Source organism: Austrofundulus limnaeus, unplaced genomic scaffold, assembly GCF_001266775.1.
Source record: "Austrofundulus limnaeus strain Quisiro unplaced genomic scaffold, Austrofundulus_limnaeus-1.0 Scaffold225, whole genome shotgun sequence".
NCBI lineage: Eukaryota > Metazoa > Chordata > Actinopteri > Cyprinodontiformes > Rivulidae > Austrofundulus > Austrofundulus limnaeus.
The window spans coordinates 642,391-654,090 of NW_013952627.1; positions in this window are offsets into that span (position 1 = coordinate 642,391).

An 11,700-nucleotide genomic window follows, 5' to 3' on the forward strand; every position below is an offset into this window, starting at 1 on the left:
CCATCCATCCATCTATCCATCCATCCACTCATTCATTCATCCATCCATTCATCTAAACACACATCCATCCACCCATCCATCCATCCATCCATCCATCCATCCATTAACCCATCCATCCATCTATCCATCCTTCCATCCATCCATCCATCCATCCTCCCATTCATCCATACATACATACATCTAACCACCCATCCATCCATCCATCCATCCATCCATCCATCCATCCATCCATTCATCCATCCATCCATACATCTAACCACCCACCCATCCATCCATCCATCTAACCACCCATCCATCCAACCATCCATCCATTCACTCATTCATCATTCACTCATTCATCCATCCATACATCCATCCATCTAACCACCCATCCATCCATCCATCCATCCATCCATCCATCCATCCATCCATTCATACATCCATATATCCATCTAACCACCCATCCATCCATTCATCCATCCATCCATCCATCCATCCATCCATCCATCCATCCATCCAACATTTCTGATTTATTCTGTAAAAAAATATAACAGAACTAGTTCAATATTTCTAAATGTGGCAAAAGTTTTAAACGGTCACAGTTTGACATGTTGAAATCAAAATAAAAACAGTATCAGTTGAACTGAAGAAATGGCTACATCTGAGCTTAATTAAACTTTTTCTTTTGAACTGAGCATTCTACTACAGGTAAGACATTGTTTGGTACTAACTTCTCCATGGATCCTCGTTTAAAAAGACCTGAAATATCCCTTTAATCAGAAGGAGCAATTGTTGAAACCCTTCAAAGAAAGTAATGTGTGTGTTTGGGGGGGGAGGGGTGTATGTGAGTGTGTGTGTATGTAGGTAGCTATGTATGTGTGTGTATATGTGAATGTTTGTATGTGTATGTGCCTGATTTTGTGTGATGGTCAAGTGTCGGTTGTGGTGTCCTGTGTGTTATTGGTGTTCATTTCATATGTTGTATAATTTCTATTGGTTTCTCTCTTTACTGTTCTTATATTTCTCTTCTACTTTTTCTTTTTCTTTCTTACTATAGTATTATCAAAAAAAAGCCACTGATGATGCAGAAATTAAGAAACTAACATTCAGGTTTGTTTTCCACTGAAGTGGCAAATAATAAAATTAATTCCCCTACAACACAGACCTTTAGGGAGCAAGAGGTCAATAAATACAAAGTTAACAGCTGTCAGAAACGGAGTTGAGAGAAAATCATCTGTCAAAGTCAGTTCTTTCGTCATTCGGTTCATTCACACAGATTCTGCTAAAAGTTTTTAGATTTCCATTCTAACCCATGGACAACAGCAAAATGTTGAGGGAGGTTTTTCTGGCTCATCACTCAACCAGTGTCAGTTTTATTTCAGCTCGGCTTCCCTGAGAATGATGTGGAACAGACATGTGCTGCGACAGGTGGCCTCTCCTCACCTGCCGCCTCAGAGGAGCTTCACCAGGAGAGCAGAACAAACTCAAGCTTCTCACTAYCAGCCCCCCTCTGAGGACCACGTGTTCTCAGGACTCAGCTTTGACTTCAGCCAAAACTCTGGAGCTTTTTGCCAGCAGCTTGTATAAAGGCATTCATTGACAAACTGGTACCTTTTTTCATCTGTTTTTTATAAAATTATTATATTTTAGGAACAATCTATGTGAGCAGAATGATAGACTGATCCCCAAACCATATTCTGAGGGGTAACACGTTGCACAGGAGTCACTTCTGTCTGTTTGTTAGCAAAATATCTTTCAAATCAATGGACAGATTTTAATCAAACTTTTAGGATTTAGTCATTAAATGTACTTTTTTGGCCTATCATTCAGCCACTGTCAGTTTTATTTATTTATTTAATACTGTATATTCATTTTTTTCTGGATTCATAAGATTAAAAATTTTGATTAGTTAAAAAAACAGAAAATCAAGTCAGTTTTATGTATTAATAACATCAAAATTTTACAAGTTTATGCCAAGTTTCAGCTCTCCAGTTAGAGACAGCTTTGGGCTGTACGGTGACCAGAAGTGCCACAATTTGCAATAAAACTCTATATTTGTCTTTTTAATCCACAGTTCACAGTCATGAGGGGATGGCCACACGAATGACTCTGGCCCATGTGAAATCTGTTTTATATAAAAGGGAAAAGAAAGCCAGAGACTTGTGTGAAAAAGTCTTTGAAGTGGGCAGAAATCCCAAACCTCATCTGAAATTCCTCTTTTCCCCAGTAATAAAGCTTGAGAAGAAAGCAAAGAAGAAGAAGAAGAAGAAGAAGAAGAAGAAGAAAAGACGATTCTCCACCGCTGACTTTCTCTCCTGCTCCAGTTTTAAATCAACTCTGTGTGTCTTTGTTATATTTCCCTGCCATCACCTTTTTTTTCCCTTCGTCTTTTTATTTCATTTATCTCCAGTGCTGCTGATTAGATTGAGAGTAAAAGAATGAAAGAAGCAGTTGAGGGGACGTATTATGTGTTATATGTGGTGTGTCAAGGTGTCAAAGGGAAGATTTAAAATCTGTTTCTATGTAACCAATCCTTTTATGGGACATGCGGTACTCATTTTCCTGTCAACACACTGAACAAACCTGATGAGATGAGATCTTCAGGATAAATATTAAAATATAGACAGACTGATGTTGAAAGTTAAGGCTTTTTCAGGTTGAATTTACTCTTTTTTAGAAGGTCTGTGTAAACTGAATGGAATGGAAGAATATATATTGTTAGTTTTCTTGTTATAGTAATGTTTTAGACCCGCAAGCCAAATGTGACCCACCACAACATTTTATTAGGCCAATGAGAGCTTCAAAAATATATTAATGTCCCAAAATATGTGTAAAATATGCATGTCTGTGATTTTATCTGTGAAATGTCATCATCCCATCACGATGTGAAGAGGCACAGGGTTGAAAATTAACAAGCAACCAGCAAAATTTGCACTGTGAAATATTCATTTTGCAGCATTTTCATTTGCTACCTTAGTGTTTATAAAAAGCCCTTTTAAAATGCTGTTTCTGTGCACGAAACACCACATAGAGCTCAGTTATTGTTTGCTAGCGGTGCTCYRCCATAGCAATGAGACAAGGAACAWGACATTTTGTGTTCAGCCATCAATGTTTATTACAACTGGAGACAGGCACTCTAGTGGTACGAATTTATTAACAACAAATATACAAATTCCCCAAAAAACTCAAGAAGACGTAAGTAGAGACCATAAAAAGATCAGGAAAAATGAAGTGTCCTGCAATAAGAACCTGACATTTTTATTTTCAGACTTACTTAGATGAGCTTAAAGCATTTTTCATGTCATTTCATTTTAATTAGCATTTTGTCATCATGGACAATTCTGTGCAAAAACTCATCACATAAAAAAGGAAAAGCCTTGAAAGGTAAACAAAATGTCAGCAAAAGCTGCTGACATCCATTGTTTCCCATATTTATCTACACAAAGTCAAACTGGYGTCAGAAAAAAAAATTGTGAACCAGAATTATCTCGTCTGAATTCATCATGGATGGTCCAATGTGAAGGATAAATAAATGAGAAAACCTGGAGCTCATTTTCTTGTCATTAACGGAGTTCAGGCTCTTATCGCGGCTGCCTCTTTGATACATTGTTCACTGAGTTTCCTGAGAAAATAAGATGATTTGTCTGAGCTCTGGACCGAGGCTAGAGGGAAGGTTCTAGAGAATTTTCCACATTCATGGAGACGCTGGTGACAGTCACATCTGAGCATCTTAACAATGTTTGTATCTGATTTATCTGAAATTATAGCAAACCATACATTTATTCAATAAGTTTGACATCATGCGTAGTTGTCACTTGTTAGTTTGCAGCTACACTGAACTCTTCGCACATTTGGTTTCCCTTGTGCAACATTTCTCTCCCAATGACTGCTGGAGATATTAAATAAATAAATACACAAACAGCTTGCCATACTCATTTTTTAAATTCACACTTTCCTGATTATTGGTTCCTCTCAACAAGGATGTCGAAGAGGAAGAGACACAAAGATGGGGACGATAAAGTTGCAAAATGCTAACTGCTTTAACAAGAGATTTCTGAGTCTTTTTTTTTTGAACACCTGCAGAAAATCATTCCGTTTGACGTACATTTCAACGATTGAGAAAATCTTTGAACATAGCAGAGGAGAAATGACTTTTTGGTCACAGCAGGAGGGAAGATGCAAGAAAGCTGTATTAAGTGTGGTGAAATGCTCCTATAGCGTTTCTGGGAAGTTTCCTTTTTTTTTACTTTTACTTTAATTGCGAGAACTGAGGCGCGCTTCAAGACAACCTGCTGGCATCAAGTCTAGGTGACAGGCAGGAGAAAAGACATAACAAACAAAAAAAAACAGGAAAAAAAAAAACAAGAAACTCTTGGAGTATGCAGTGCTGCAAATATATTGAGAACACTAACTGATCCTGTGAAATTTTGCGATAAACTTTTGGCGTTAGCTCTGTCTCTTAGCAAGATATCTCATGAACAACTCAATGGATTTCAATAAATCTACAACTGATTTACTTTTGGGATTAATCCAGTTCAAACTTTTGGAGTTAAAATTTGATGTGGTAGTGGTTGAGAGTCATACTAAGCTCACACACATGAAATTAGATGAGTTTAATTTAAAACTTTGGCACAAAATGTGGCGGGCAACATGCATTTCTTAATAAATTACTGACAAAAAGACAAACAGCAATGGTCTCATGGGTTTATTTTTAATAGGTTAACCTCATCATAAATATAAAAAACACTGTAAATTCCATGGAGTTAGGTTAAAAAATTAAAGAATAGAGGCCTTAATGTGGCAGTTACAGTGCTGGGCAATAAAATCATTCGATAGCCAAAAAACCCAGAAAGCTTCCAGAAGGAGCCAGGTCATTGTACTCCATCACCATCATGTGTTAGCCTGAGGTGAGCACACACACTCACTGCTCTGCACACACAGATTGAAGGCAGGGTGTTTCTCTGCAGGAGCGCCAGACGAAGTCAGGGGCCGATGGGTTGAACAGACCCCGACAGAGGAAGGGGTGGGAAAGACAGAAAAGACACCATTCACCAAAAAAGAAAAAAAAAGTGGGGGAAAAGGCCAAGGGGCTTTTAGGCCATGTTCTTATTTTTACAGAAGCTGACCAAGATTTTAGTTGTTTAGGCTGCACAAAGGAAGAAAAATGATGTCTCAAAGGAAATTACAGCTGTTACAATAACAAGCTTTGAAACGGGAAAGAGGGACCACTCTGCCAGAAACTACCTCCAGTCTGCTGACCAAAGGATTCAGACTAAAAATACTCCACTAGAGCAAACTAAAACGATCTCTTATTAATTATTAGCTCATTTTGCCAAGACATACAAAGAGAGATCTGCAACTGTCAATCAAACTCAAGATGGCTTCACCAGACAACTGATCTTATAAAAACACAGATATAGTTAGTTGATTTAGCAAATAGGTAAAAATTTGGCGTGTAGCAGCTGAAACTAACCCCAACACATATTCTGTGCGCCAACAAGCAAGATCTTTGGTTAAAACTTTACCTGTTGGARCAGGGGCGGAGCTAGACTTTTTTTGTATGGGGTAGCACAGGCATTTTTTCAGGGGGTCACATACCAAATTTAAAAAAGCCCTCTGGATTTGAAAATTCAAGATGGCCACTACATYTGATTCTAAATGGCTTAAAATTCAGCTGTTTTGAGAAATGTTGAGCTGAATATTTGTGTGATCATAGTCAAGAATGATCAAAAACATGCTGAATGAGTCACAGATGTTTAGTACGGAAATAGCAATATTTACCAATTTATATAAAGTTTTCAAGATGGCCACCAGCTAATTTTAAAAGGTTTTAATTCAACCGTTTTAAGACTTATTGAGATGAAATGTGTTGTGGAGTAGCTATGAATGATCACATGCTAATCACTATTGCTAATCCCTATTTAAGCTAACCACTGATTTACAAATGGCCATGATTCAGCCTTTTCTTAACATACACAGCTGAAAATGTGTTGTAATGTTAGAGAACAATCTCTAACAAAATCTAAATGTAAATACAGAATCCAGATGCCCCACCCACTTGTTAATTATTTGGGGGTGGCACTTGGGGTGGCCAATCAGGTACATGAGGTGGCACCCTGGCCACCCCTCTGATTCCACCCCTGTATTGGGGGTCAACCTTGATTGCCTGTTAGCAAAATATCTCATGATCTATAGAACAGCTTTTTAATGACACTTTCAGAAAATTATTACACAATACATGTACCACAAATCAATTATGGAGTCAGTCCAATGGAAAATCAATATCATCACAACTAATCAACATTAGCTATACATAAATGTCTATAAGTCAGCTAAATTTACAGATACTGAACTAAAACTTGATGTTGAAATAGCTAAGAGTTATTCACAACACATACTTTAAGCGTRACATCTCTTCATATTACATGAGGTTGAACACAAGGATAATCTGACTACAATAATCTTAGTCTAGGCCTAGCGTTTCTTGATGTGCTTGGCCTTTATTCAACCCAGAGTTTCTCAGTTCTTTTCTTGAGATTCACTAAGCTGCATGTTGGAGATGTTTCCCAGCTTCAACACAACTGGTTCTGTTGGTCCTCAACAACACACTGAGGAGGTCACAACATTCTCACACAACACACAGTAAACAAACAAGAGTATACAGTGAGCCACAGTAAAAAAAATAATAAAAAATACAAAAACATAAAAATAACGCATTAACCTTCCATTAGTGAGGGTGTGTTTCGCTACACTGGGGGCTTATTGGAACTATACAACATGAAATTGCTGATTGGATCAGTGGGAGCATTGTGTGCTGAGAACAAGCCTGTGTGCGTATGTGTGTGCGTACTTTTGTTGAGCTTTCTGTAAACCGGTGAGCCTAAATGGGTTACAGGACTGCTGGATGTGTTTTCAGGGAGGGGGGAGGGTGACTGTTCATGCCTCCTGCCATTGCTCAGATCCCACGACAAGGTTTGCCCTGAAGGAGGTTGTCATGCTGCCGGTGACCCCTCAGAAAGATTGTGGCCATGGAGACGTGGCACCTTAATGAACTAATGAATCACTCTGGCACACCTCAGCTCAGACACATCAGTGTCTCGTTGGAGAGGGAATGGGTGGGAGGGGAGGGGGTCTGAGTGCCCTGCGCACACAATGCAGCAGTTTTTTTTTTTTTTTTTGGTTGAAGCAGTTTTGGGGACCCAGGTGGCAGATTGTTCCCAAAATGCATGAATCAAAATATGGTTAGAGTAGCTCTTAATCACCCGCAGACAGCCCACCTGTCATTCATCCTTCACTGAYTAACAAGATCCCTTCCTCCATTATGTCCAAATGTTTATGACTTATTTTAGACAGTAAAAATAGTAAATTATTGTTRATTGTAAAGCCTTAGTCCAGCTTTAAAAATCAGTGCCAAGCATGAGGTGACACCATGTGGGAGCGTTTGACTGTTATCAAACAGGATTGTCGCCTCGTTATCCTCTATTTCCATCACTGCTTCCATCCCAACCAATTCCCCCAAAGGAGGAAATTCAGTTTTCACCAGACAGTTGGTAAAAACTGGAACACAACTTGACAACCTTGTGGAGTTTTGGTTCACCAAAGAGACAAGACGATCAAATCAGAATGGATTCGAAAGCGAGAGATAAAAGTTTCAACCCTCGTTTCTGGCGTTTCTCACGACGAAAACATTCCGAAACTGAATTTATGAAACAGAACCACCGTCTGCAGCGGACGTGTTGACAGACCTTAAACAACTCACACATTCTGGGAGATTTGGTTTCTTGTTTATACACTAAAAAGCTGTGCTGCGGGGCCTAAGAGTGGTCACATGTGAAACTGGCCCCAGCCCCCCTGCGAGGTGACTGACAGCTCCAAGTGTACCACCATTAACCTCAAATCCTTAAATTAAGCCATTTCATTAAAAAGGCAATTAGGCAGAACTCCCACTGGGGTTATCTCTTCACCAAAAACAGCTTTTTAAACTTAACATGAGTTTAACTTCAGTTTAAGCTTCATAGATTTTATTCTTAGAGTTATGGTTTCAGATTTCTGACGTCGTCCTGATGTTACACCTGACGTACAGAAAGTCATGTTGCTTTAATCCGGTGCTGTTCTAAGGTTCTCTCACTGTTTTGTTGCCCTCCTCGAGCACCACAAACAGCTGTGACACAGCAGTAGCATCGTGGTTACGTTTGTCCAGACTGGTTTTTATAGTGTGCCGTGTTCAGCAGCTGCCAGCCTGAGCAACGCTTTACCAGCAACGTGTCATTTTACACAATTTAGCAGCTGTACGTGCACCAAACTGTGTGTTAAAAAGCAACACAACGTCTTGGAATCACAATAAGAAAAGCTTTAAATCTAATCTCAGAGCAGGTTTTTATTACTTTTATTTTTGGCTATTTGTTCATCTATTTCTCTAACTGTTCCTGTTTAAAATAAATCGTCCATTTAGTGGAACCGCAATATTTCCATTTCCTCAGTAATTCTTTGCCGTGCGCTGGAAGCAAAGAAACAACATTCAAATGATTCAACAGTGACAGCTAAGAACAACAAACCGTTCGTTTTGTTCAGTAACTCGCTGTTGTTCCAAGCAAATTAACTCCACAAATATTGATCTTGGTGTAGATTAAACTGCTGGAATAATCCAGTTTTTATAACAAAAAAATGAAGCAAAACATGGTTTTGGGTGAATGCTTCTGACCTGCCCTCGGGGAGAGAAGAGTGCTTGTCCAAAACCTTTTTTTATTCACAACCAATAGAATGATAGAATTAAAAAGAAGAAAAAACAATTAAAAAGAAGAAAAAAAACTGTTGAGCTAACTAAACTAACTAAAAGTAGCAGAAGAAGTAAAAAAAAGGCCAGCATGTAGATTTCAAATAGTTGGAAGTGTATTTTAATGGGGAATAAATTTGTAAAACTGATAAAACACAAGAACCAAAATTATAGCACTGATTTTCTTGAATAAACTGAACGTTTTGACACATGAAAGGCTGAAATAGCATAAAACTACTATAACTTGCCTTTTCTGTTATGGAGATGAAATCAATAAAATTCATTTCTATGTTATTTTTAGTCAAAATTGTTTTTATTCATCTAAGCATCTTTTTAAATGAGAATTGGATTTTTAAACCTTTTCGTCTGGTTTTCAAACACAGCACTGAAACAGCTCTGGTGAAGGTTTGTAATGATTATCATTTTGTGATCCTTCTTTTCTGCTTTAGCTCCTCTTTCCTGTGGGGTCCCGCAGGGCTCGATTCTTAAACCACTTGTGTTCTCTTTGTACCTGCTTCCTCTCTGTTCTAAGGAAACAGTCTGTCCTTTATGCTGATGATTGTCAGATCTACCTGCCCTTGAAACCTGATAAAGGTTCATGCTCTGTCCAGACATTATTAAAATGTCTTGATGACATTAAGGATTGGTGGGCTGTAATTTTTTTAAGTTTWAATGACAGGAAAACTTAAGTTATTGTGTTTAGCCCTAGTTCTACTGCTGGCACCCTTCCAGTAAACCTCGACTCTCTTGAGTTATATTTCACGCAGYCTGTTGTGAATCTGGGAAWGATTTTGCACTCTGATTTTAAGTTTACCAAGCAGATTAACTCTGTTTTGCAGAAAWGTCAGGTAGACAGATGCCAAACACAAGTCAGTGTTGACCAGACCTGACCTTGAGAAAATGCTTTTATTACTAGCCAATACTGCAATGCACTTTAWGTTGGGATTAGTCAGGTTTCCATTTCACGTCTTCACAACACTGCGGCTCGACTCTTGACACTAAAATCTTCTGATCYGCTGCTTTTGGTCATTCCGAAAACCAGCTCGATCTGCCCTCCGACACTGGACAGGCCTCATTAATTCCTGTTTTAAAATCTCTTTTAATAACACACCTGTTCTCTCTGACTTTTAATCAAGTGTGATCTTTTTTCCTGTATTTTATGTTTCTGTGTTTTTATCTTATGCTTTTGAATTGTTGTTTGTTGTTTAAATTCACTTTTTCGCCTTTTGTGTTCAGCACATTGGTAACATCTTGTCCTTTTTAAAATGTGCTTTGCTGCTGCAGAGGGACCAAAGAGCCACAAGTGGCCCCAGAACCACAACTTGCAGCCCTCTACTCTTGACCTGGAACACATGCAGCACCTGTAGAAAAACGAAGCCTCGTTTGAATGCATTTCAAGCCTCTGTTGTTGGCCTGTACACTCTCGCAGCAGCTTTGTTTTATTTGCTTGTTTACACCTCAGCTCGGTGTGGGCGCGCACCGTGATTTAAAAGTAAAATGGTAACCAGGGGAAACTGGAAATAGCAGTGACCAGCGGGCATTAACAATAGCGGCAGTAAAACTAACAATGAGAACCGAGGCAACTGAAGGTTGTAGACGCCTTCTCACCAAAAAAAGATGAAAACAAAAGCAATAAAAGCAGACACTGGAATAAAAAAAAGGCTTTTGGAGAGAAAAACAGAAGCAGCGATGTAATATTTCAAAGCAGTCACACGAACAATGTGAGTATTTCAGCCCTCTGGCCAACAGTACGCCCTGCAGCTCCTTGTTCTCCTCTCAGCTGTTTCTGAAGGATGAGTCTGACCCTTTCAGTCGCCTGAAAAGCATCAGATCCATCAGCGTGAGGGAATCTAAACGTGTGACAGGCCTCAGCCTCGCCACAACCCTGCAGGATTGACTCTTTTATTTCATCTTTGGGAAAACGAGTTTAACGACCTCAGGATAGCATTACATTACGCGTAAAGAATGTGCTGACATTGAGTTAGTGTCTGCAAATTTCACCGTCTTTRGGCAAAGACTATTAACTTTAATTAGGTTTTAATGAAGTCCCCACCAGAGTGYTTTACCTCGAACAGAGACGGATTTAAACAAGGATTTTAGATCATCGCGAGGAAAATCTAACTCACAGAAAAACCAAATTAACTGATTCAATGAATRAATACGCAACAAAACAACCACAGCGTGTGATTGTTGTGACTCTGTTCCAATAAATTTATTCAGCAGACTAAATTCTCCTGCAGGAAGTAATTTTATTCAAGAAAAGTTAGCGCACACACCGATTTCAAACTGACAGAAAATCTTACACAAACAGAGACAGGAAATCCTCCTGTGAGTGAACTGCTGAGTGTCTAATTGTACAGCGGACAAGCTGCACCTGAACGCACCGCAGGAGGTGTTTATTCAGTGCAGKGTGACTGTATTCACTCAGACGGAGGACAAGATGTGTGGCGATTCGTTTTGTCTCGGTTCAAACCAAATAGGCCATCTGGAAGTCACAGTGTGAGGAGGAGGGRACCTGCTGACCCACTTCATTGTTCACTCTGTGGCCCTGCGGGGCCAAACGCTTCGTACATGTGGGTCAGGGTCTCTGCAGGACTCTGTGTGTGAGACGGTTGAATTCATCCACAGACAGGTGTCRAAGGAAAGAGAGAAAAGTGAAGAAACTGATAAGTTGCAGTGGGAATACTGAGTGTTGAGTTTGCTGAAGAATGAGTTTTTGTTTAAGTTAAAATAAACAAAATAAAAGCTAAAATCATCAGAAATGTGTCTAAAAAGGAAAATCAGCAAAACCAGAGCTAAAAGCTAAAAATTAGCAAAATAATAGCTGAAAGTTTAAAAATACATAAACTTAAATGTAGCTAAACGGGAACTAGAAGCTAGCAGTAGCAAAATCGTAACTAAAAGCTAAAAGTAACAATGCAGTGGCTAGAAATTTAAAGTAGGAAAAT